Source organism: Aquarana catesbeiana, linkage group LG01, assembly GCF_042186555.1.
Source record: "Aquarana catesbeiana isolate 2022-GZ linkage group LG01, ASM4218655v1, whole genome shotgun sequence".
Classification (NCBI taxonomy): Eukaryota; Metazoa; Chordata; class Amphibia; order Anura; family Ranidae; genus Aquarana; species Aquarana catesbeiana.
In genome coordinates, this window is record NC_133324.1 from 643,479,675 (window position 1) to 643,502,314 (window position 22,640).

A 22,640-nucleotide genomic window follows, 5' to 3' on the forward strand; every position below is an offset into this window, starting at 1 on the left:
AGGACCCACTGATCGGCTTGTGCTGTAACAAATCGCAGCACAACCAGGGTGATAGGTTTGCTCACATGCACCCCCTACTTGGAAGTGCTGATAACGTATCAGATATGTGATTGAGCGCAGAGCGGCCACCCTGCAGCAATATATCTGCATGGGGTGGTCTGCAAGTGTTTAAGCCTATTGAATGAACAGCATGGTAGTCTTATTGTTGTTTTGTAGCAGCTCTAATGGGATAGGATTCTATTCCAGGAAATAGAAGAACCTACAACGTATTATGCTATATACTGTATGTTATGTAAGTTGTTTCTGCTATAGATATATTCAATTTCTAAAATATTTCTGTTGTGGTTATTTTGGTTCCTTTATTTTAAATTCTATGGAATTCAGTTTAATAGGCTCCAGTGAATGTTTTTATACTACAGATTAAAATTGCCCCATTAATCACCTAAGGAATTGTATTTATTTTTGTACAATGTAAGGTTATTCAGTCAGTTAGCTCCTACAAATTTAAATGTTTACCAGAGCCAATTTCATTAAGTCACTTGGAAGGAATATATCTCATCTGTGCCTTATTTTTTTATATTTCACTGAACTATTAAATCCTTTACTGTAATGTGAAATAAGATGTTAAGACCGATTTTCAAAATGATTGCATATTTAACTTATAAAAGTGCTAGTAAATTTTAATATAAAATGTTTGATTTAGAGCCCTTGTGTCACTGGAAATTCTGGTCAGGTCACAATGTAATGCATTTATTTAATAATGCAATGTTAAAGAGGAACTGCAGTCTGCTCACATAATTTGTAATAAGAACATCTTTGCCATTCTGAAGCTTTCTGCTAACCACTTTGCATATTATTTTATATATACTGTGATTCTGTACTTGCCAAATATGCTGCAGAAATCTCCCTCCATTGAGTCTGGCTGCATTCATTTTAACTGTGGGCAGCTGAAGCTGCTGCCTGTTCACTTCCTGGATTTACACAGACACACAGAGGCACATTTCCAGCTCTGCAGCCCTGTAGCCCTGCAGCTCTCATTGGCCCTCTTATGACGCATCCCCCTTCCCTTCTTGGCAAACTCCCACGAAAGTAAGAGCTGTGCATGATGTCATAAGCCTAGGCCAGTGATGGCGAACCTTGGCACACCAGATGTTTTGGAACTACATTTCCCATGATGCTCATCCACTCTGCAGTGTACTTGAGCATCATAGGAAATGTAGTTCCAAAACATCTGGGGTGCCAAGGTTCGCCATCACTGGCCTAGGCTAATGACCAGACAAGAAACAGGAAGTGGGCTGTATACGGTATTCACTGGCAGAAAAAAATGTTTTACTATCCAAAGTTAAAACACCAAGGGCAGAAGATTTAATAGATGGAAAGATGAAAAAATGACTGAAGGTCCGCTTTAAGATCAGAGATGTGCAGTTTCTCACAAAGTTACACATACAGCAGTTTGGCAACTTTGAGTTACTGCATACCACTGAGCTGTGCAATACATAAGCTGATATACTTTAAAATTAATTTGTCACTAAAAAAAATATGCTTTTTGATTGGCTTGGCCTGTGCGTTTCATGGCCGCACCGCCACTGTGTGGACCATACATGTAAGTGCACAGGCGGTTCGGGTCCATCATGGAGGACCCTTCCTGCCTGTTCTGAGCTTTTCTTTTTCTATTTTTTCTCCATTTTTTCCCTTTTTTTTTTTTTTTTTTTTTCCCTTTATACTTTTAATTAAACATTTTTTCCTTTAATTTTTAGATTATCACTATGGTTCCTTGCTCCTGATGATAGGTCAAATACCTTGAAACGCGTAGAGCCAATAACAACCTAGTGTACATATTGATGCATCCTACCAGGCCGTTCCATAATAATTTGTTTTTTGCCCCCTATGATCTGCAACCCTCCCTTTTCTTTTTGGTCTTCAACTTCTCCAATTAATCATGTAACCATGCTCTAAATGTTTTTACATTATGTATTATGTATTGATTCCTTGTTGGAACATGTATGTATGTATATCTTTTCTGGTTTCAATGAATTGTAATAGTTGTACGAATGATTTTATATATAGCATCATGCATTGAATTATTCGAATACAGAAACTCTATAATCATTTGATTCCATTAAAAATTATTAATTTTATTCCCGCTCCCGAGTGTCTATATACAAAGTCCCGCTCCCTTTTTTTATTTTCTTATTATTCTTCATTCAACCGGGATGGAGGGGGGGACCTGAACGGCACCCCTATACCTCATATAAAGTCCCACTAACTCCCTCTACCCTTTTTTTTCCCAATTAATATTATGCTTTTTATATGTTGCTCATTGTCCCGAGTAATCAGCCGAAGCACAGTGTTTCCAAAGCTATTTTCTGCCCAGGAAGAGAATATAAAATGCAGGTGGCTGAAGTCTGAGTCTCAAGTAGAGCAAATATAAATGAGGATTGTAAGTTTTACAAGTGACTCTGGATAGCAGTGTTTATATTCAGCTTTGTCATTATTAAATCCTACTACATTTTTACACATTTACCCTTTTCAAGCAAAAACACATTTTGTTTTGTAGATTAGAAGGCTCTAACAGTTACTGAAATGCTAAAAATAAAAAAATAAAATAAAAAAAATAAATAAATCAAAGTTACTCCCCATTCTCCTGTGCCCATCACTTCAGGCACCTTTGAGTCATACAGAAACAGAGAAAATATACAGCAGTATCCCTTGCTGCCTTAGGGATGTGAACATCTGCTGGACCTACTAGATCAGGGGTAGGCAACCTTTGAGAAGTGGAGATCTACCCAGACAACATGAAAGAGATCAAAGATCACCGGGTGCCACGCCGTAAAAAAAAAAAAAAAAAAAGAGATTAACTAGCAATCCCCCAATGAAAAGTAAAGACGGCATAAAGAAAAATTCGAAAAATCTTATAAAACTAATGTCACTGTATAAATATAAACTTAGCCTACCTTATTTAGCTTCGGTGAGAAACTCGTCAATCACTATATGTTTTCATGTCAGGAGTAATTGTCCACCCCCACAAGGCTGATGCTAAAGTTCATCATGAAAACAGAACATCTGGTACTGCAGGCTGATTTATTCGATTAGTTTCAGGCCTCAGTAATATGTAGGGCAGTGTACAGGGGTCAGTAGTATGTAGGGCAGTGTACAGAGGTCAGCAGTAGGTAGGGCAGTGTACAGCAGTAGGTAGTGCAGTGTACAGAGGTCAGTAGTAGGTAAGGCAGTGTACAGGGGTCAGTAGTATGTAGGGCAGCATACAGAGGTCAGTATTAGGTAGGGCAGTGTACAGAGGTCAGTAGTAGGTAGGGCAGTCTAAAAAGGTCAATAGGATGAAGAGAAGTGTACAGAGGTCAGCAGTATGAAGAGCAGTGTATAGGAATCAGTAGGGCAGAGGGGTCAGGAGGGCATGGTACTGGGGGGGTCAGGAGGGCATGGTACTGGGGGGTCAGGAGGACAGTACAGGGGGTTAGAAGGGTATGGTATTGGGGTGCTAGGAGGGCACGGTACTGGGGGCTCAGAAGGGCAGAATACATGGGGGTCAGGAAGGTACAGTACTAAGGAGCCAGGAGGGCACGGTGCAGGCAGATCGGGAGGTACAGTGCAGGGAGGTCATGAGGCACGTGCAGGTAGGTCAGGAGGGTACAGTGCAGGGAGGTCAGGACGGCACGTGCAGGGAGGTCAGGAGGGTACAGTGCAGGCAGGTCTGGAGGGCACGTGCAGGCAGGTCAGGAGGGTACGGTGCAGGGAGGTCAGAAGGGTACGGTGCAGGCAGGTCAGGAGGGCACGGTGCAGGTAGGTCAGGAGGGTACGGTGCAGGGAGGTCAGGAGGGCACGGAGTAGGGAGGTCAGGAGGGTACAGTACTAAGGGTCTAGGAGGGTATGGTATTGGGGGGGTCAGGGGGACAGTACAGGGGGTCAGGAGGATAAGGTATTGGGTTGCTAGGAGGGCAGAGTACAGGAAGGTCAGGAGGACATGGTGCAGGCAGGTTAGGAGGGTATAGCATTGGGGGTCAGGAAGACACAAAAGTTCTTTAGTTATGCAGAGTGGCGCAGGGAAGCTGCCATGGCAGAGCTGAATGTCCTGATCCCCACCGGCCCTCCTCTCACATATTACCTTCAAGTTCCTTGGATGGATCTGAGGGGGAGGGCCGGTGCAAAGGTGCGCACTGCAGTAGCAGTAAGTATAAGAGCTCAAGCATGTTCGGTCACGAGGCCGAACCCTCCCAAGCTATTTCCAAGGCTCTCCCCACCCCGCAGCTTCAGGTGGGCAAGTGACGTGGTATGTCTCTGCAGGCTGGGATTAGTTGAGAATGCGCCTGCGCACTCAGAAGCTGTTGGGGAAAGTGGTATCGGCAACCAGGGCATCTCTTCGCAATCCACCTGTCACCTGCTCCTGTTGCTGGCCCGGGTACTAGATGGTACTGTGCATATATCAAATATATAAAATTGCAACAGGTTATTATGATTACAGATACTTATATAGCACCATGAATTTCTGCAGCACTTTGAATATATATTGTACATTCACGCCAGTCTCTGGCATCATGGAGTTTACTATCCAAGATCCCTAACTCACATTCAAACAATATGCCTACCAGCATGTCTTTGGAGTGTGGAAGGAAACCTACACAGGCACAGGAAGAACATGAAAACTCAGTGCAGGTAGTGCGACAGATGGTATTCGAACTGATTACCGTAGTACTGTTAGGACAAAGTTCTAACCACCCAGCAGGTTAAAATAAAAACATTCCAATAAAAAAGCCTCACCAGTGCCCATAAATGCAGCCTCACCAGTGCCCATAAATGCAGCCTCACCAGTGCCCATAAATGCAGCCTCACCAGTGCCCATAAATGCAACCTCACCAGTGTCCATAAATGCAGCCTCACCAGTGCCATAAATGCAGCCTCACCAGTGCCCATAAATGCATCCTCATCAATGCCCATAAATGCAGCCTCACCAGTGCCCAGCAAATGCAGCCTCATCGGTGCCCATCAATGCAGCCTCACCAGTGTCCATAAATGCAGCCTCACCAGTGTCCATAAATGCAGCCTCACCAGTGTCCATAAATGCAGCCTCACCAGTGTCCATAAATGCAGCCTGACCAATGCCATCAATGCAGCCTCACCAGTGTCCATAAATGCAGCCTCACCAGTGTCCATAAAGGCAGCCTCACCAGTAAGGAACCTGTATGTAGCGGGCGGAATATCTCTCTCTCTCTCTCTTTATTGGCTGTTATCAGAGAACTGTGCAGAGTACTGCACAGCAAATTTCTATGTGGGCTGCTATCAGTCATCAGAGAACTGTGCAGAGTATTGCACAAAACAGGCTATGGGGGGCTGATTTCACTGATCAGTGAAATCTGCAGAGTGTTGAACAGAAAACTTCCCGTATGGGCTGCTATCAGTGGTCAGAGAACTATGCAGTTCATTGCACAGAACTGATCCTGGGGGGCTAGTATTAAGGAACTCACAGATAACTTTCTTTAATGAATAGTATGACTGATGAGAGAAATCTGCAGAGTATTACACAGGACTCTTGTTAGGGGTCTGGCATTAGGGAACTCTGCAGAGTATTGCACAGTTTTTTTTTTCTTTCTTTCTCCCTTCATTCCCCTTTCTCTTTTTTTTCTTTCTTTCTCCCTCCATTCCCCTTTCTCTTTTTTTTCTTTCTTTCTCCCTCCATTACCGTTTCCCTATATATTACCACATTCTCAACTATGTAAGTTATCTCACACTCTATTTAACCACACCCACTTTAAGCCACACCCATCATTGAGCATAATTGAAACCACGCCAATTTTTTGTGTTGGCACACTCTGCGCGCCGCATTTTTTTCACCCCATCCCATTAAAATAATACCCCGCCTACAGACAAAAAAGTGCCTCTACAATTTTTTCAGATTGTTGGCAACTATGCAACATATGTAGTAAGAGGAAATATGGTGCATTCTCCTTAGAGAGCAGTGGACAAATTAGGGTAATAAAAATTGATTCTCCCTCTTCAAGCAGACAATTCCAACTAGTGAATCCTGGCAGCTGGAACATTTACCAAATTTGTACTGAGATCCAGATTTCCAAATAAAGAATGGGCTTAATAAAATGCAATACAGGATGTGCCAATGTGGTATTTTTCTTGGTGAAATTACTAATTTAGGCAATTCACATGTGTGAATGTCATAGGTACTTGTAAACCATGTAAACCATGCATAAAGAAAAGCAGCCAGAATCTGAAGTTAAAAACTAGCAGGGGTTGTTTTCAAATTGTTTTGGTTTGATTGTGATAAGGTCTGCATGTAAACAAGGCTTTCTGTTGAAAGGCCTGTTGATTGTGTTTGTCTCTCACTATAAAAGTTTCCAGCTCTGACTGCTGCAGAAAAGCTAAGACATACAATTTAGCTGCTGAAAGCTACCTGCCTTATTGAATAACTCCTAATATTTTCTGTTTTGTTGACCCAAAACAATAACTGTTTTTTTGGCTGCCAGAACTATAAAATGCTATGTAGGGAACAATGTTCAGACAAATACTGAACAAGCTGGCTTTAAGTGATTGTAAAGTCTCATCTTTTTTTCTATTAAAATAACAAACATGTTATACTTACCTGCTCTGTGCAGTGGTTTTTCACAGGGCAGCCCGGATCTTTCTCTTCTCGGGTCCCTGGCTAGAGCTCCTGGCCCCTCCCTCCTATTGAGTGCCCCAACAGCAAGCAGCTTGGCATAGAGCTGTGGTCCTGCACACTCTCCTGATTGGCTAACTGAGTGTGACAGCAGCAGGAGCCACTGTCTCAGCCAATCAGGAGAGAGAGTCCCAGACAGCCAATTCACTCCTGGATATCGCTGGATAGAGATGGAGCTCAGGTAAGTATTGGGGGAGGGGGGCTAGGGGGAGCTGCTGCACACAGAAGGCGTTTTGTCTTAATACATAGAATACATTAAGATAAAAAACCTTCTGCCTTTACAACCACTTTAAGGTCAGCCAGTTTTACACAGATCAAAAAGGAACTGTAGTGTATGCAGTGGGTGGCTAGATGTAAATGGATGTGTGTCCGTTTACATCCAGAGTTCATTCAGGTTTGCCAGCTAGAACACAGTACATTTTACAACCAGGTCCGCTTTTTTGACCAGATGTTGGTGGATATAGTTGGATGCACATCTGTTTACATGCGGCCGCCCATAGGGATTACATGGATCCATTTTTATTCTCTCACAAGATGGAGGAAAACGTGGACACAGATGTTCCATAAGTGACAGAAAAAATGGACACAGATGTCATATATGTATGATTCAACTTGGCAGGGGTTCAGTCTATGGACCCTCTACTGAGACAGAACTGAGACCCCTGTGTGCAATGAGCCTATATGTAGTATACAGTTGAGAAAAGTTAGGTAAATGATAGTAAGGAATATGTGGTAATGCTAACCAGTCTCAATTGTTTTTCTTGCGGTGCTCTAAAGTTCTGGTGGAATGTGACCACTTGCAGTTGGTAGTATTTTTTTAGTTGGCACTGTTGTGTTCCTTCATTATCCATTAGACTTGTTCCCAGTGTTGCATTTTAGCTTAAAATATCTACACTTATCTTTAGAAGTAAATATATTGGTCACCACAAGAGTGCTGGCAAGCTTTAAAAGTGATTGACGATGAAAAGGTGTAGTTCATGACTCAGAAAACTATTAGAAAGCTCTTGTTCCTTTGTGCCTCTTGTCCCAGCAGCTAGGTTGTCCTATTGTACACTATATTTGATAAATTACTGAAAGTAGTAATCTAGAAGAATGCAAAAATACCATTGTTAAATAGAGGTACACTTCAAATAATAGCAGATTAGATATTACGTGGTTATGATCTTACAAGTACTGTGATTAATCACTAAACTAGCTAAAATAAAATAAAAATATTTATAGGTAAAAGCTGCTAGGAACACAAATAGAAACCCAAACCAAAATGTATACTTAAAGGAGTTCTAAAGTCACAGCATACTGTACACTTCCATTTTTTAACATTCACATTGTATTAGCAATACAAATGATAGTTATTCTGACAATCCATTATAAACTAAGATGAAAAATCTACTCTCATGTCGTGAGTGCTGCCTGTCTGCTGATCAGCTCTTTTCACTACTTCCTGGACTCCCTGTGTGCCTTGCAGCTTCTCCTCTGCTCACTCCTTTAATTTACTTTCAGTTTCTAAGGGCATGGTAATTTGCTCATGCAAGCAGTGATTCCTGTACTGACTCCTGAAACTTCTCCTCTCAGCACGTCTGTAGCTGGCTCAGCAACTCTGTAGCAGGCTCAGTGAAATATGTGACATAGCAGTGCATATTCACAGGGTGTGTTGAATATGTATCACTGTGTTCAAGGAAGTAAATGCATGGGATTCTTCAAAAACTAAGTCTACAAACTTGAAGACCATTCAGAATAATAGGAGTAGGCTATAAATAACTGAAATACAATGTGGAAATACATATATAATTTTACATTTGAACATAGATACACTTTAAGAAGAAAAAAAAAATTTGAAGAATATGCATGAAATCATTAAATAATTGTACATATACCAGTATTTTTGGCAAAGCTGGCTGTTCCTGTGTGATACGACTTTCCTTACAGCTTTGGGGCCTTGTGGTCAATATCACCAAGGACACTGTCTGCATGTAGTATGTATATTCTCTCCATGTTTACATGAATTCTTCTGGGTGCTTTCCACTCACAACCAAAAACATAATGGTAGACTAATTTCTGGTCAGACTGCTAATATGCTTTAACTTTCATTCTTTAATAATGTTTAACCACTTCAATACAGGGCACTTTCACCCCTTTCCTGCCCAGGCCAATTTTTAGTTTTTAGCACTGTCACACTTTGAATGACAATTGCGCGGTCATGCAACACTGTACCCATATGACATTTTTATCAAATTTTTCCCACAAATAGAGATTTCTTTTGATGGTATTTTTTCACCGCTGGGTTTTTAATTTTTTGCTAAACAAATAAAAAATTACTGAAAATTTTGAAAAAGCAAAAGTTTTTCTTAGTTTCTGTTATAAAATTTTGTAAAAAAGTAATTTTTCTCCTTCACTGATGGGCACTGATGTGGCTGCACTTACTGTATGGGCACTGATGAGGTGGAACTAACGGGCACTGATGATGAGGCACTAATATGCAGCACTGATAGGCAGCACTGATATGTAGCACTGATGGGCACTAATAGGCAGCACTGATAGGTGCCACTGATGGGCGGCACTGGGCACTGATGGATGGCACTTATGGGCAATGATGGGCACTGATGGGTGGCACTGATGGGCACTGATAGATGTCACTGATAGGCAGCACTGATGAGGAGACACTGGCAGGCATTACTGATGGGCACTGGTTGGCATCCCTGGTGGGCACAGGTTGGCACTCTAGGTGGGCATCCATGATGGGTCTGCACTGATAGTCAGTGCACTCATTATCAGCGCAGACCCCCCTGTCAGGAGAGCCGCTTATCGGCTCTCCTCTACTCACGCCTTGTCAGCGCGAATAGAGGAAAGCCAATAACCGGCACTTGCTGGTTACGATGTGATCAGCTGTGATTGTACACAGCTAATCACATGGTAAAGAGCCTACGTCATAGTCTCTTTACCGAGATCGGAGATGCGGTGTGTCAGGGCAACACACCACACTACCGATCGCCATGCTGCATGCCCTTGAAGGTACACACGAGCCCCTTATCCTGCTGGGCGTCATATGACACCCAATCAGGATAATGAATCCCCGCCCGGCCGTCATTTAGCTATAGGCTAAATGGGTAATTGGGTAAAAGCTATAGGCCTTTGGTTAATTGGACAGTGGGAAGCTTTGGAGGACACACCCCCAGGGACACCTCCCCTATAACTGTACCCCACTTCATGAGTCCTCAGTTTTTTGGTAGTGTCTGGATGTAATAGACCTCTACTCCTTCCCAAAGAAAGCAACTTCCCTAGTTTATTATTTTTCCTTGTATTATTTTATCTTTCGATTCTTTTCTGTATAGATGCCCTGGAACATGTCATGAGACAAATATCCAGAAGGGCTTTAATCACCATTCATATGTGCAGAATTCTCTGGCTGATAGGTTGGACAGCAGAAGCTGCCTACAAAATACGCCTCACACATAGGCCCTTTCAAGCAAGTTGTTCGTTTGGTGAGGCACTTGACTAAGAGGTCACAGGTGGGAAAGTTTTGCTTCCTCAGAAGATGATGACAAAACCTCCCTCCTTATAAGCTCCAAGCTTCTCTAAAGGCAGAGCTCCACCCAGGTATCAAGTTCAAAACTTATGTTCAGCCTTTCCTTTTGTCACAAGACTTGGACAACAAAGGCCACTAAGCTCTCTCCAAAGCACACTCCCAAGGGTGAGGGACATCTGTTATAATTTGCATCCCTCTGGGTCACAGGTGTCCCAGATGTGTGGGTTCAATCGGAAGTTTCAAAAGGGAGCAAGACAGAGATCAAAAATCTTCCACCTCACAGCTTTCTTCTTTGAAGTCAACCAAAAACTGTCCAAGGATAGTAATATTTGCAAAGGTCCCTAAACCACCTTTTGACACAGGGATTCATTGTACCAGTACTACCACAGGACAGGTTCAAGTGATTCTACTCAAACCTGTTCATGATACCAAATCCCAACTGAAATATATGTCCTTTTCTGGACTTAAAATCTCTCAAAACAATCCTTCACATTCCAAAATTTCCTGTTCAATCTGCAGTGTCAGTAATTACCTCCCATGGACAAGGAGAGCACATGGCATCTGTGAACATCTAAGATGCTTAACTTTATGCTACCCCTCTTATCAGCGATTTCTATGCTTTGTAGTTGGAGGCGACCACTTCCAGCTTGTCGCACTGCATTTTGAACTGTCTTCTGCTCCTAGGGTATTCACAAAGATCTTGGCACCCTTGCTTGCCCTTTTCAGAGCTCAGGGCATCCAGGTGATAGTCTTTCTAGATGGCCTTCTGAAGGATTCATTTCCCTTACATGTTTCAGCAAATGTCCAAAACACAATTCAGCTGCTTTAGGACTTTGAGTGGGTGATCAGCTTAAGAACATCTGCTATGCAGCCATCCCTGTTCTTAAAATACTTAAGTTTGATCCTAGATACATTTCAGGCAAAGCTCTGTCTTCCAGAAAGCAAAGTTCTCTCTCTAAGACTCAAGTTTGATAGCTGAGATCCAAAAGAAGTTCCACTGTGAGAATTGCCATGAGAGATATGGGCCTAATGGTGGCCTCCTTTGAAGCGCTACCTTTCGCCCAATTTCATTTCAGAACTCCCTAGCTAAGCAATGAAAAAGCAGGCTCTCTCCCTGGACCTTCCCATGCTCCTATCCTCCCGCACAAGGAAGTCCTTGTCCTGGTGAATCATCACTTCAACTTTAACATTGGGAAAGTCCTTCCTTTCCTACAATTAAAAGTTCTGACAACAGTAAGTCTGTAAGGCTGGGCAGGAGTCTTCCATACGTAGACAGTTATTGGAACATGGTCAATAGAAGAGTCCAAACTCCCATCAACGTCTTGGACCACAGAGCTGTCAGGATGTCCCTCCAGCACAGGACCCCCTTCTAAGAGGACACCCTATTCAGATGCAGTCAGACAATGCCACCAGAGTGGCCTAGATCAATCCTCCAGATGTGTTCAATCTGATTTGCCACACATCGAGGACATCCTAGCCTCCAGATACAACAACAAACTTCCTCTGTTTCTATCCAAAACCAGGGATCTTCTAACTCAGATGCTCTAGTTTTCCCCTGGTCTCAATTCAGACAAAATTGTGCATCCCTCCACTGAGCATTCTACCTCGCCTACTCCACAAAATATATCAAGAGAGGAAGATGGTGATTCTTCTAGCACTGACTTGCCCAGCAGACCCTAGTACACCCTCATACTCAGACATCTTGCAGATGACCCCTGGCCACTTCCCAACAGGCCAGATCTGTTATCTCAAGTACCTCTAGTGCATCCTGCCTCACATTCTCTGGCTTTAAAGGCATGGCTGTTGAAACTCAGGTCTTACAGGATAGAGGGGTTTCTGGGTCTAAAATCCCTAGCTTGCTAAAGGTAAGAAAAGGTAATTCTTGGAACATTTTTATTGTACCTGGAAATTTTATTTCATCTGGTGTGTGTGTAGTCAATTCAGTCCCACAAACTACTCTGCCCCTCACTAGCCTACCTACAAACATATCTTGACCGGAATCTAGCTCTCAGCAATCTGAAAGGACAGGTTTTGGCCTTATCTATCTCCTTTCAAAGGCCTTTACCTTTGAATTCTCTTGTAAAAAAAAAACTTTATTCAAGGTGTTTCTTGTATCAGGGCTCTTCCTTGACTTCCCTGGGACTTTAATTTGTTTGTCTCTGCCTTGCAGAAACCACCCTTTAACAGACAAGTAAAAGGTTTTTTTTTCCACCATCATACTTGCCTAGGTGGATGCAGCATCGGTCCAATGCTGCATCTGTCCCCCCGGCGCCTCTACACTGAGAACCGAGCGATCGCTCAGTTTTCAGAGCTCCATGAGCAGAGAGCTGCAGACTGTCAGTCACAGCTCTCTGCTCTCCCCCCTCCTTGCTCACTGGAGCGTTGAACTGTGGAGGGGGTGGAGCAGCCAGCTCAGGCTTGCTGAGAGGCTGAGCGGGGTGTCAGTCCAGGCACCTGGCAGATCCAGACTTTATTGTCATGATGACGCAGTGCCTGGACTGATATCAGTGACATGGGCAGAGAGCGGACTTCAGCCCGCTCTCTGCTGAAAATGGGTCACAGAAGTGTAAAATGAATTGCACTCCCTGTGATCCATAGGAGAAGAATAGCTAAACGAGCTTTGGCTATACTTCTCTTTTAAGCCTCTCAGGGATATCCCCATAGAGATTCTTTCCAGCAAAGTAGCTTTTTTTGGACTCCATAAGGTCTGTCAGGTATGTTTCTGCATTGGCAGCCCTTTCCTGTAAAGAGACTTTCCTTATACTTTACAACAACAAGGTTGTGTTACACCCAAGACCATCTTTTCTTCGAAAGGTAGTTTCAGCATTCCATCTCAATGAGAACATTGTTTTGTTAGCTTGTGCCCTGCTCCCAAAAATCCAAAGTAAGTCTCTACATTGTCCAGACATAGTCAGAGCCATTAGAGTATGTTACAAAGCTACTGCTTCCATTAGACAAACAGATTCCCGCAGGAGCTCACAAGGAGCAGCCTGCTTTGAAATTCTACATTGCACAGAGGATAAAGGATTTGATTAAAAAAGCTTATGTTCAAAAACGAATGTCTCTGCTGTTACATGTTCACTCCACCAAATTTCTTTCAATATCCTGGGCCTTTAGACATCAAGCCTCTGTCATCCAACATTGTAAGGCCACCACTTGGTCTTCTGTTTATATTTTAGATATCCAGTCTGATGTGGATGCAGATTTCAGCTGCAAGGTTCTTCTGAACCTGCGGTTTTAGCCCTGTTGTTTCTTGGGCCTGTTGGTACAGTTCTGTTTGCCTAGTTGTTACCCATCCTTGTATTCACTGCTTGGGGATGTCCCATTATGTGTGAATGAGTTGCCTGTGTCCTGTAATGTACAAATAATATCAGTGGAATTTTGAATTACCTTGAAATTCCATATCTTAGAGTACAGTACAAGACACAGGTCACCCTCCCTAAACTCTCCTTGTTACTCTGCAATATTTGCTACAAAATTGAGGACTGGGGTGGGGTTATAGCTAAGGCATCCCAGAAGAGCATGTCTTCAAAAGCTTGCCAGTGTCCAATCACCAGAAGTTCTGAGCCTATAACCCATGGTGTATGAAAGTTGCCTGTGTCCCGTACTGTACTCCAAGATATAGAATCAATTATTTCTGGTTTCAGTGAAGTAAGGCAAATATAACCAAGAGCGGGAATTGTCTGGTTTTATTATATTAAGTATTTGTATTTATTTATGTTTTCTTTTCTTTAATAGTTGGAATCAATTGATACACAGAATTTTAGAAGGTAAGATTTATTTTTGTTGATAAAACTGCATATATTTAAATGGTTAAACCTGTTTCGGCTGTTTTTTATTTGTCTCAGTTAAGCCATATATCTTTTGCTAAAGAATGCCATATGCAGTGCTAGTTTCAGGGCAGCTCACAATTATGCTGCATAATACACAATTGGTGTAAAATGCCAAGACAGTAAAAATCCCCCGAAATGACTTCTTTGGGCTTTCAAGGAGCATAAATTACATATCTAATTTTCTGACTACCTGTCATATTTATTGAGTCCCAGAAGTTCCAGGACAGGAGAAACACTCACAAAATTATCACATTTTTAAAAGCAAACACCCCAATGTATTTTCTATAAGGCATAGTGAGTTTTTTGAAAATGTCATTTTTTGCCACAGGTTTTTGGAAAATGCAGGAAAGAAAATAATTTTTTTTTTTTTCTTTATTTAACGTTATCAATAAGATATTTCTAACACACAGCATAGGCATACTTAGAATTACACCCCAAAACACTTTCTGCTACTCCTCCCGAGTATGGCGATACCAAAAGTATGAGACTTTTTCATTGTTTGGACTGATTATGTACTAGACATTATATCTTGTGCATCACACAAATCGTTACAATTTTTTTATATTTAAATTTCATTGGCCACGCATTAGTATTAAGTAAGTGGCACTCCATTTACAAAATATTAAAAGTACAAAAATGACTCTAATAAAAATAACACTAAAATAAAATAAAAATAAAATAAAAAAGATCATTAAAAATTTGCAGTACAGCAGTTTAGATTATTGATGTTGCACGTTAAAGGATATTTATACTAATGTTGCACTTTAAAGAACACATATCATGTTATATAAAATACACTTTATTTATTTTTGATTTATAAAAGCACTTTAAATTGAGAATATATAATTTTATTCCATAGCTTGGATTAAAATAATGCCATTGATCCCGCATGAAAGCCTTTGCTATAGGGTGACGATTGTTACAGGGTGAACTTCTTGTTATAGGGTGATGATGATTTGTCTAAAATTGTTCTACCTCCTTATACCCTGTCAGTTTTAAAACACATTACACAGCTTGGTCCACCATTGTCATCAACAGGAAACCCACCCTGGGAAATGCCATGCTGCCATTACTGGAGTGCATAACTGTAGACATGAAGTGGCTGCAGAGGCGCTGAGATGCAACAAAGGATTGGAAAAAAGCCCAAAATGATTTATTAAAATATGATGTAAGCTATACAGAGTCATACAGAGACCTACAAATGTCATCTAATTAGGGTTTACATGTACTTTATAAATAAGTACAAAAATTTTATTAAAACACGCACGTTTGGTGATATGTATTTTTATTATTAGAATACAATATCCAACAGGGAAGATTCCTCTCTTTCAGCCCCACAGAGATGAATGAGAAAAATCTAAAGGTTCATGGCTAGCTTTGGTAACTGCTGGTCCAAAGGCAGGTCTCTTGGTGGTCAGATCATGCCTGTATATTCAGCCATCCTTTCAGGTTAATGGTTATTTTTTTGCCAGCTGGCACTAACTATTCGGGTTTGATAAAATGTGATTGAAGTATTTTTCCTTTTTTTTTTTTTTTTATCTTACACTCTCTATCTTTCTAGGGTAATGTAGTTTGCATGTCAGCTGTGTATATTAATGGATTGTATGAAGTAATAGAAAGTGCATGTAATGTAACTAGATAAATGTTTTGTGTTTTGTGAATGTTATCTGTCAGCTTTTAATCGCACTTTCCAGACTAATGTGTATACTATACATAAATGTTTACTTATTAAGTGGTTATAGATCACAGAGTACTGAATATGTGAATCAGTCACTTCATTTCAATAATTATATCAGGACCTGGACACATATATTAAAGTGTCATTAATTTAAAAAGAACAGCACAACTGACCTCCTTGAAATGCCAAGCCTTTTATACAACACCTGCCCTCCCTTTTCTTACTCACCTTACTTATCCTCCTATTGCAGTGACAAGTATTCTGTTAATGATTTAAAACATGAGAAGCAAAAAAAATCTTTTAAACTCCAGCCAAAATAGTTTTTAGTTTTGATATGATGTGAACCTCAGATTTTTATTGATGTCTGGTTCCCCTTACTTCCTATTCCCTTGTGAGTGGAAATCTCTGGAACTAAGGCATAAGCAGCAATAAAAACACATTTTAATAGATCCTAGAAAGGTTAGAGCCTTCATCAGGTTCTTATTGCTATAGGTGTCACCGCTGAAGAGATTTCCCCTCACTTTATGCCTCGGTAAACATCATATGTGTCAGGTTGTCTCTGGAACAAGGAGAGGGAGAAAAACTACTTAGCAATATAAGCGGGGCATACTGTAAATTCTATCTCTTCTTTAGTCCATCCAAAAAAAGAAACCCACATAGCAAGCAATTGTGCTGCAAGTCTGAAAATGATTTGCTGAACTATTGGTAGACTTGCCAGGCTTCACAAGTTTGTTGCAGCAAGTCTGCATTGCATGACTCCAGATCAACTTTCTTTGCAAACATTCTACAAGTCTACTGCAAGTTCTGGTTCAGTTATGTTGTGCAATAGTCATCCCACCACAGGGGTCACTGTGGCTGAATTTTCATTCTGTAGACTTGCAGAGCTCTTGCTGTAGTCTCACCACCACAACTTTGCTCTTGCTAGAGACTTGCCACGCAAATTTGCCACAAATTGGAAAAGTGACAATGAGAACTTGCATGCTTCAAGTGCTCTGCAAGTGTACAACTTGCCAGTGAAATTCAACACTGCCACAAATTTGTGGAAAGTTATTCTTGTTATCTCTGAAGACAACATTTTGCTGGTGCTAAGCTTTGCATTTGTGTGGGTAGAAACTGGAGGCAATTTTTTTTTCTATATGGTACATTAAAATATACCAAAGTTCCTACTTTAGAAAAATGGTCATGCATGGGGTGGCATTGAATTCCGTAGTAATAAGAAATAAACGGGGTAGTTGTGTATGTTACTTGATATAATTATCAACTGGAATGTAAGCATTTTAATTTTAATTACAAAAAAAGTAACAGCAATTAAATAATTATAGCAATAGTAACTTTTTTTAGATTGCTAAGTTCGCCCACACAACTCAAAAAGATGTATCTACAAATGCAATTGCTCCTAAATAGGATTTCTTCAAAAACACGGGCTTACGATATTAAAAAATATTAGATGCCTGGCCCACTACTGAGATGGGTTCAGGTGACATGCAGAAATGAGGGTTGGACTTTCTTTTCTAATATGGCACCATCACTGAGATTTTGGACTATATAGTTCTCAGTGTTTGTTCCATATCAGTACTGTTCAGCTGGTGACCAGTGAAATACACACATTGTTTGTTTCACCTAGTTATCCCCACTTTGATAAGCAAAAGAGATGCTTTTTTGCTTTTTTTAAATCATGACCTATTTGGGTAAGTGTGTATTTAGGGAACATGTGAATGTGTTAGACATGCGGTAACGAAGATAACATAGTAACCCTGCATGAAATGCATAGAGTATATATTTTTGCCTTGACACAGCATACATTGTATCCAAATGCTGAGTTCATCTGAACTTACAGTTTTATCTTAGTCCCGCTGATTCTAAATTCAGACCAGAGCTGACACTGCCATGTAGACTGTGCCTGATTGCACTATACTGGGATGAAAACATGCTGCAGCAGGTGTGACTATCAGAATTGTCATTACCTACCCACTGCTTTCTGGATTGGCAACACTACCTACTGTATGTTGCTGAAATGCTCCCGCTGTGAGCTGCAGCATCTTGGAGGGGAGTGAGGGCAATGATTTGGCTCAGTCAGGAAAGGTAAAAAAAAGTTTTCCTTTTATTTTATAAGATTTCTGCTAAAAGTAAAAATAGTTTTTTGACACGTTTACTGTAGATTGTCATACAAGAGCCTATAGATGCACTTTAATGATACTACAATGCGCAGTCATACTAATGAGACAAAATAACATTTCCATATTATATGCAATATAATAGGTAGTTGTGACCTAGAAATATTTGTTATATAATTGAAAAGTGTTGCATAATGTCTCTTTTATAGCCATGATCAATATTTTACATTTTTTTTGTTAGCAGTTCTGTTACTGTTTTGCCAATTTGGATATCCACTATTCTAGATTTATTTTCCAGAAAACGGATAGTTTTTATCTGCTGGGCCACTGCCTCATCCAGCTTGTGCATGTTAGAGTGAGCATTGGGCTCCCACTATCACCAATAACTAGACTTGTCTGAGGGGGGGTGAAAGGGTACTTCTATAAGAATACCCAAAAAAGGGACACTCCTTTATAGCAGTGGGAGGTTCGGCTGTATGTGCAACTTTGAAGGACATACACAAGCTGCTATCTCTGCTATATCTTCAGTTTCAACCTTTAACTAGTTTAACTAGTTCACCACATGGCAGGTAAAGAAAAAACTGTAAAAATTTTTTTTCTTGTGAATAGCATGAGATTGAGGACTTATGTGCGAAATGGAACGCAGTTTGCCAATCCGCTCTGGAGATGGTCTTTCCCAGGTCTGCCGACCATACTCTAGTGTAGGTGGGAAGGTCTTTCTGTGTAAGAGAATGAATAAGACTGTAGATATATGAGAGTAGGTGTCTAGGTAACTCTTGCATAGAGCTGAGGTGTTCAAAGTCAGTCAAGGGGCGATGGGTCTGAGAGGAAGTGAAAAGATGTTTGTTGAAGGTGGAAAGGTGTATGGAAGTGAGCCAGTCTCGATTCCTTGAAGGGATGTTTGGTGTTCCATTGTCAGCCCGGATAAAGGAATGTGCTTGGGGCCAAGAGGAGCGAGAGAGAGAACCAATAGCATGAGCCCCTGTGCCTTGTGGAAAGGCGGGATTATCGAAAAGTGATGATAAGGGAGATGGGTCTGAAGATAGAATCTCGCATAGACCTCTCTTATACCAAAGTATGAGGGCAGCTGTGGTAAGGGGTGATGAATCGGCCAAAACTGATAAGTTACGTTTATAGCCCCATAGTAAAGCCCTAAGGTCAACGGGGGACATATCCTGTTCAACCATAACCAACGCTTTTTGGGAAGGTCGTGGGAACCAGTCAAGGATACGTGCCATTACTGTGGCTTTATAATATAGCTCAAAGTCAGGTAGACCTGTACCTCCTTGCAGTTTTGGTCGGGTGAGTAACTTAAATTTGATTCTCGATAATCCTTTATTCCACAGGAAGCGGATGGAGAGAGAACGTAGAGTGGAGAAAAAGGGTTTGAGTACCATGATCGGGATGGTCTGAAATAGGTAGAGCAATTTAGGTAAGGTGTCCATCTTGAGGGTGTTTATGCGTCCAAACCAGGGTATTGGTTTGTCTCCCCAGGAGGCAAAGTCTTTACGGAGTTGAGAGAGGAGGGGGATGTAATTCAGTGTATAGAGAAGTGATAGGTTAGCCGGTATGGTTACGCCTAAGTACTTAATGCCCTTGGTCTGCCAGTGGAAGGTATAGTTAGATTTGAGGGAGGACAATGTGGGAGCAGGGAGGGAGATATTAAGTGCATCAGTCTTGGAGATATTGAGTTTAAAATTGCTCAGATTTCCAAAACGTTGGAATTCCAAGAACAAGGAGGGGAGAGTAATATGTGGTTGGCGTGCGTAAATGAGTAGATCGTCGGCGTAAAGTGCAAGTTTATGGTGTGCGGAAGGCGTGTGTATGCCTTGTATGGAATCGTTTTGGCGAATGGCACATGCTAGATGTTCCATTACTATAGCAAAAAGAAGGGGTGAGAGGGGGCATCCCTGGCGAGTCCCATTGGAGATGTCAAATGCAGCTGAAGGAGTACCATTAACCAGGACCGAGGGAGAGGGATTGGAGTAGAGTGACATGATTTTGGAGATGAAAGGGCGTCCCAACCCAATTTGCTCAAGGGAAAGTTTTAGGAAGCGCCAGTTAACCCGATCGAAAGCCTTCTCGGCATCAAAGGAGAGAAGGCAGATCTGTTGATGGTGGCGTTGGGCATAGGAGATGAGGTTAATAGTTCTGGTGGTGTTGTCTCGTGCCTCTCTGCCCGGGACGAAGCCCACCTGGTCTCTATGTATGATCCCGGGGAGAGAAGGAGAGAGACGATTGGCGAGGATTTTGGCAAAGAGCTTAAGGTCAATGTTTAAAAGCGATATCGGGCGGTAACTGCTGCATTGGGAAGGATCTTTATTGGGTTTTGGTATAATGGAGATATTGGCTGAGAGAAGTGTTTTGGAAGGGAGGGTGGTATCATCTATGGAATTAAAGGCCTTAGTGAGAAGCGGTACCAATAAGGGTGCGAAGGTTTTGTAAAACCTCGGAGAGTAGCCATCGGGGCCTGGGCATTTACCCGGTTTTAATTCCTTGATGGCGCCAAGGAACTCCGGTTCCAGCAGAGGGTCATCTAAGTCCGCGGAAGTCTGGGGATCAATCACAGGTAGTGCCGTTTCCATTATATAGGTCCACATTGGGTCTTGGGATGGGGGCAGAGAACTCGGTGGGGAGGGTTGCGGCAGGTTATATAACTGGGCATAATAATCTTTAAATGTGGTGGATATGTCTTTGCAACCATAAACTTTAGTCTGGTCTGGTTTGGTGATGAAGGGAATGGGAAGAAGTGGGGCCCTGGGATGAATAACCCGAGCCAGATGTTGGCCGCATTTATTGGCTATAGAGTAATAAGATTTTCGGGCGCGATCCCTAGCTATAAGAAAGTGAGAGTCTAATAATTGGAGTAGATCTCGGCGGGAATTGGAAAGGGCCACAAAAATGGAGGGGTCCAGATTTGATTTATGTAGGGATTCAAGATCTGAAATGTTGGTCAGGAGGCGCTTGATGTCGTCAGACCTAATCTTTTTCAGACGTGAGCCGTTTTGGATTAGGACGCCCCTGACCACACACTTCAGCGTCTCCCATTGGTTAAGTGGGGAAGTTGTGTCTGCCATGTGGTCGATTTTAAAGTTGTGAATTGCTTTAGTAACTTCAGCGATGCATACTGAGTCTCGTAAGAGATTGTCATTGAGGCGCCAGGAATGCCCCCTACGTAACTGTGGGGGTCGGGCGAAAGACAGATATACAGGGGCATGGTCAGACCAAAGAGCATGTCCTATAGAGGTTAGTAAGGGTGTGTCTAGGAGGGATTGGGAGATGAAAAAGTAGTCCAGTCTGCTATATGAGTTGTGTGCTATAGAGAAGTATGTGAAATCTCTGTCAGTAGGGTGATGTATGCGCCACACGTCCACTAATTGACAAGAATGTAAAAGAGATTTTATATGTGAGAGTGAGGTCGTGGACATGGAAGACTTACCAGTAGAGGTGTCGGCAGACGGGGAAAGGGCCACATTGATGTCTCCTCCAACGACAACACTAGAACCTCCAAAAGAGGTCAATCTGGCAAGAGTGGATGATAGGAAGCGCGCCTGATCTGTGTTTGGAGCGTAGATGTTGGCGACTGTAAAGAGAAAATTATTAATTTTCAGTTTGAGAAATATAAAACGACCGTGATCATCAATATATGAGTCAATAATCTCAGGGTGAAAAGACCTATGAAACGCGATTGAAACCCCCTTGGACTTTGCAGCGGGGTTGGTACTGTGAAACCAAGTGGTATAAAATCGACTGCGCATCATGGGTATGGAATCGGTCCTGAAATGGGTTTCTTGTAATAAGAGGATATTAGTTTTCTGTTTATGGAAGTGATAAAGGATTTGGCTACGTTTTTCTGGGGTATTAAAGCCTCTACAATTGTAAGAAGCTAGATTAAGTGGTGGAGTAGCGGTCATGTCAAGGTGGGTATGAAGGGAAGGGGGAGAAAAAAGAAACAACGAGAGTCCCTCGAAAGGCCGCCCCAGCCAGCGGAGGAGTGGAAGGGGAAGGGAACATGTGAGGGGAGGGGATAGATGTGGGGGAGAGAGCGGGAAAAGGTAGAGGAGGAATGAAAGAAATATCAGGAAGGATCAAGAGAGAAGAGAGAAAGGGGAGAGAAAGCCGAGAGCGGAAAAGGGTCCCAGTATCCGTGGTTGTCCAATCGATATTACAGTCTGATCTGAAAAGATCAGAAGAGGGGGCCCGGAACCCTAATCCTGACAAATTAAATAGTGTACTGGTTGTGATAAAGTAGGTCACTAGGTGACACCAGTTTAACAATAGTTGGGAGAAAGAAAATAAAGAAGATAGAAAACAAAGCAAAAAACTGTAAGATATAGAATATCTGTAAACCATGGAACGGTGCCAAATGGGGACAACGAGTATTCCTAAGGGGGGGTTAGTGTTTAGCATGGCGGGAGCTCCCGGAGCCCCGGGAACCACAGGGCCAATAATATGTGGATTAATCTGGGCTGTACTTGTAAACGTAATTAGCATATATAAGTATAGATGGTAAGGTTTCAAAATCAGGGACACAATAGGGGGAAAAGCATGGGTTAGTACAACATTCTAAACAATTGGGTGTGCCATGAGGGCAACAGCAGAGTGCAAACAGGTACACCAGTCCCAGGAAAAAAGGTAGTTCAACAGTAGTAATCAGGAACCTCCGGCTTGACAAGACTGGAAGAGCAGTGGGATCAGCTTCACAACAGGTGAGGACCGCAGCAGTCCCATGAGGCCAAAGAGGATCTTCCTGATGCAGCTTATGAGCCTTTGAGCCATTTTTAGCAGAGAAACCTGGTATCTTCTAAGGCTT

The 22,640-nt window shown here is 41.9% G+C and overlaps 1 protein-coding gene across 14 annotated transcripts in view; it reads left to right on the top strand.

Annotated features, from left to right (window-relative positions):
• The window catches only part of BMPR1B (bone morphogenetic protein receptor type 1B), a 700,361-nt gene that overhangs the window by 125,867 nt on the left and 551,854 nt on the right, over window positions 1-22,640 (top strand). For 9 of the 14 annotated variants that reach the window (XM_073601147.1, XM_073601126.1, XM_073601129.1 and 6 more), the window contains one exon: window positions 13,941-13,972. The gene's annotated coding sequence lies outside the window, so the exon portion shown is untranslated. Of the gene's footprint in view, window positions 1-13,940; window positions 13,973-15,073; window positions 15,204-22,640 lie in introns of all 14 variants that reach the window. The other 5 variants (XM_073601167.1, XM_073601124.1, XM_073601141.1 and 2 more) reach the window with 1 other exon arrangement.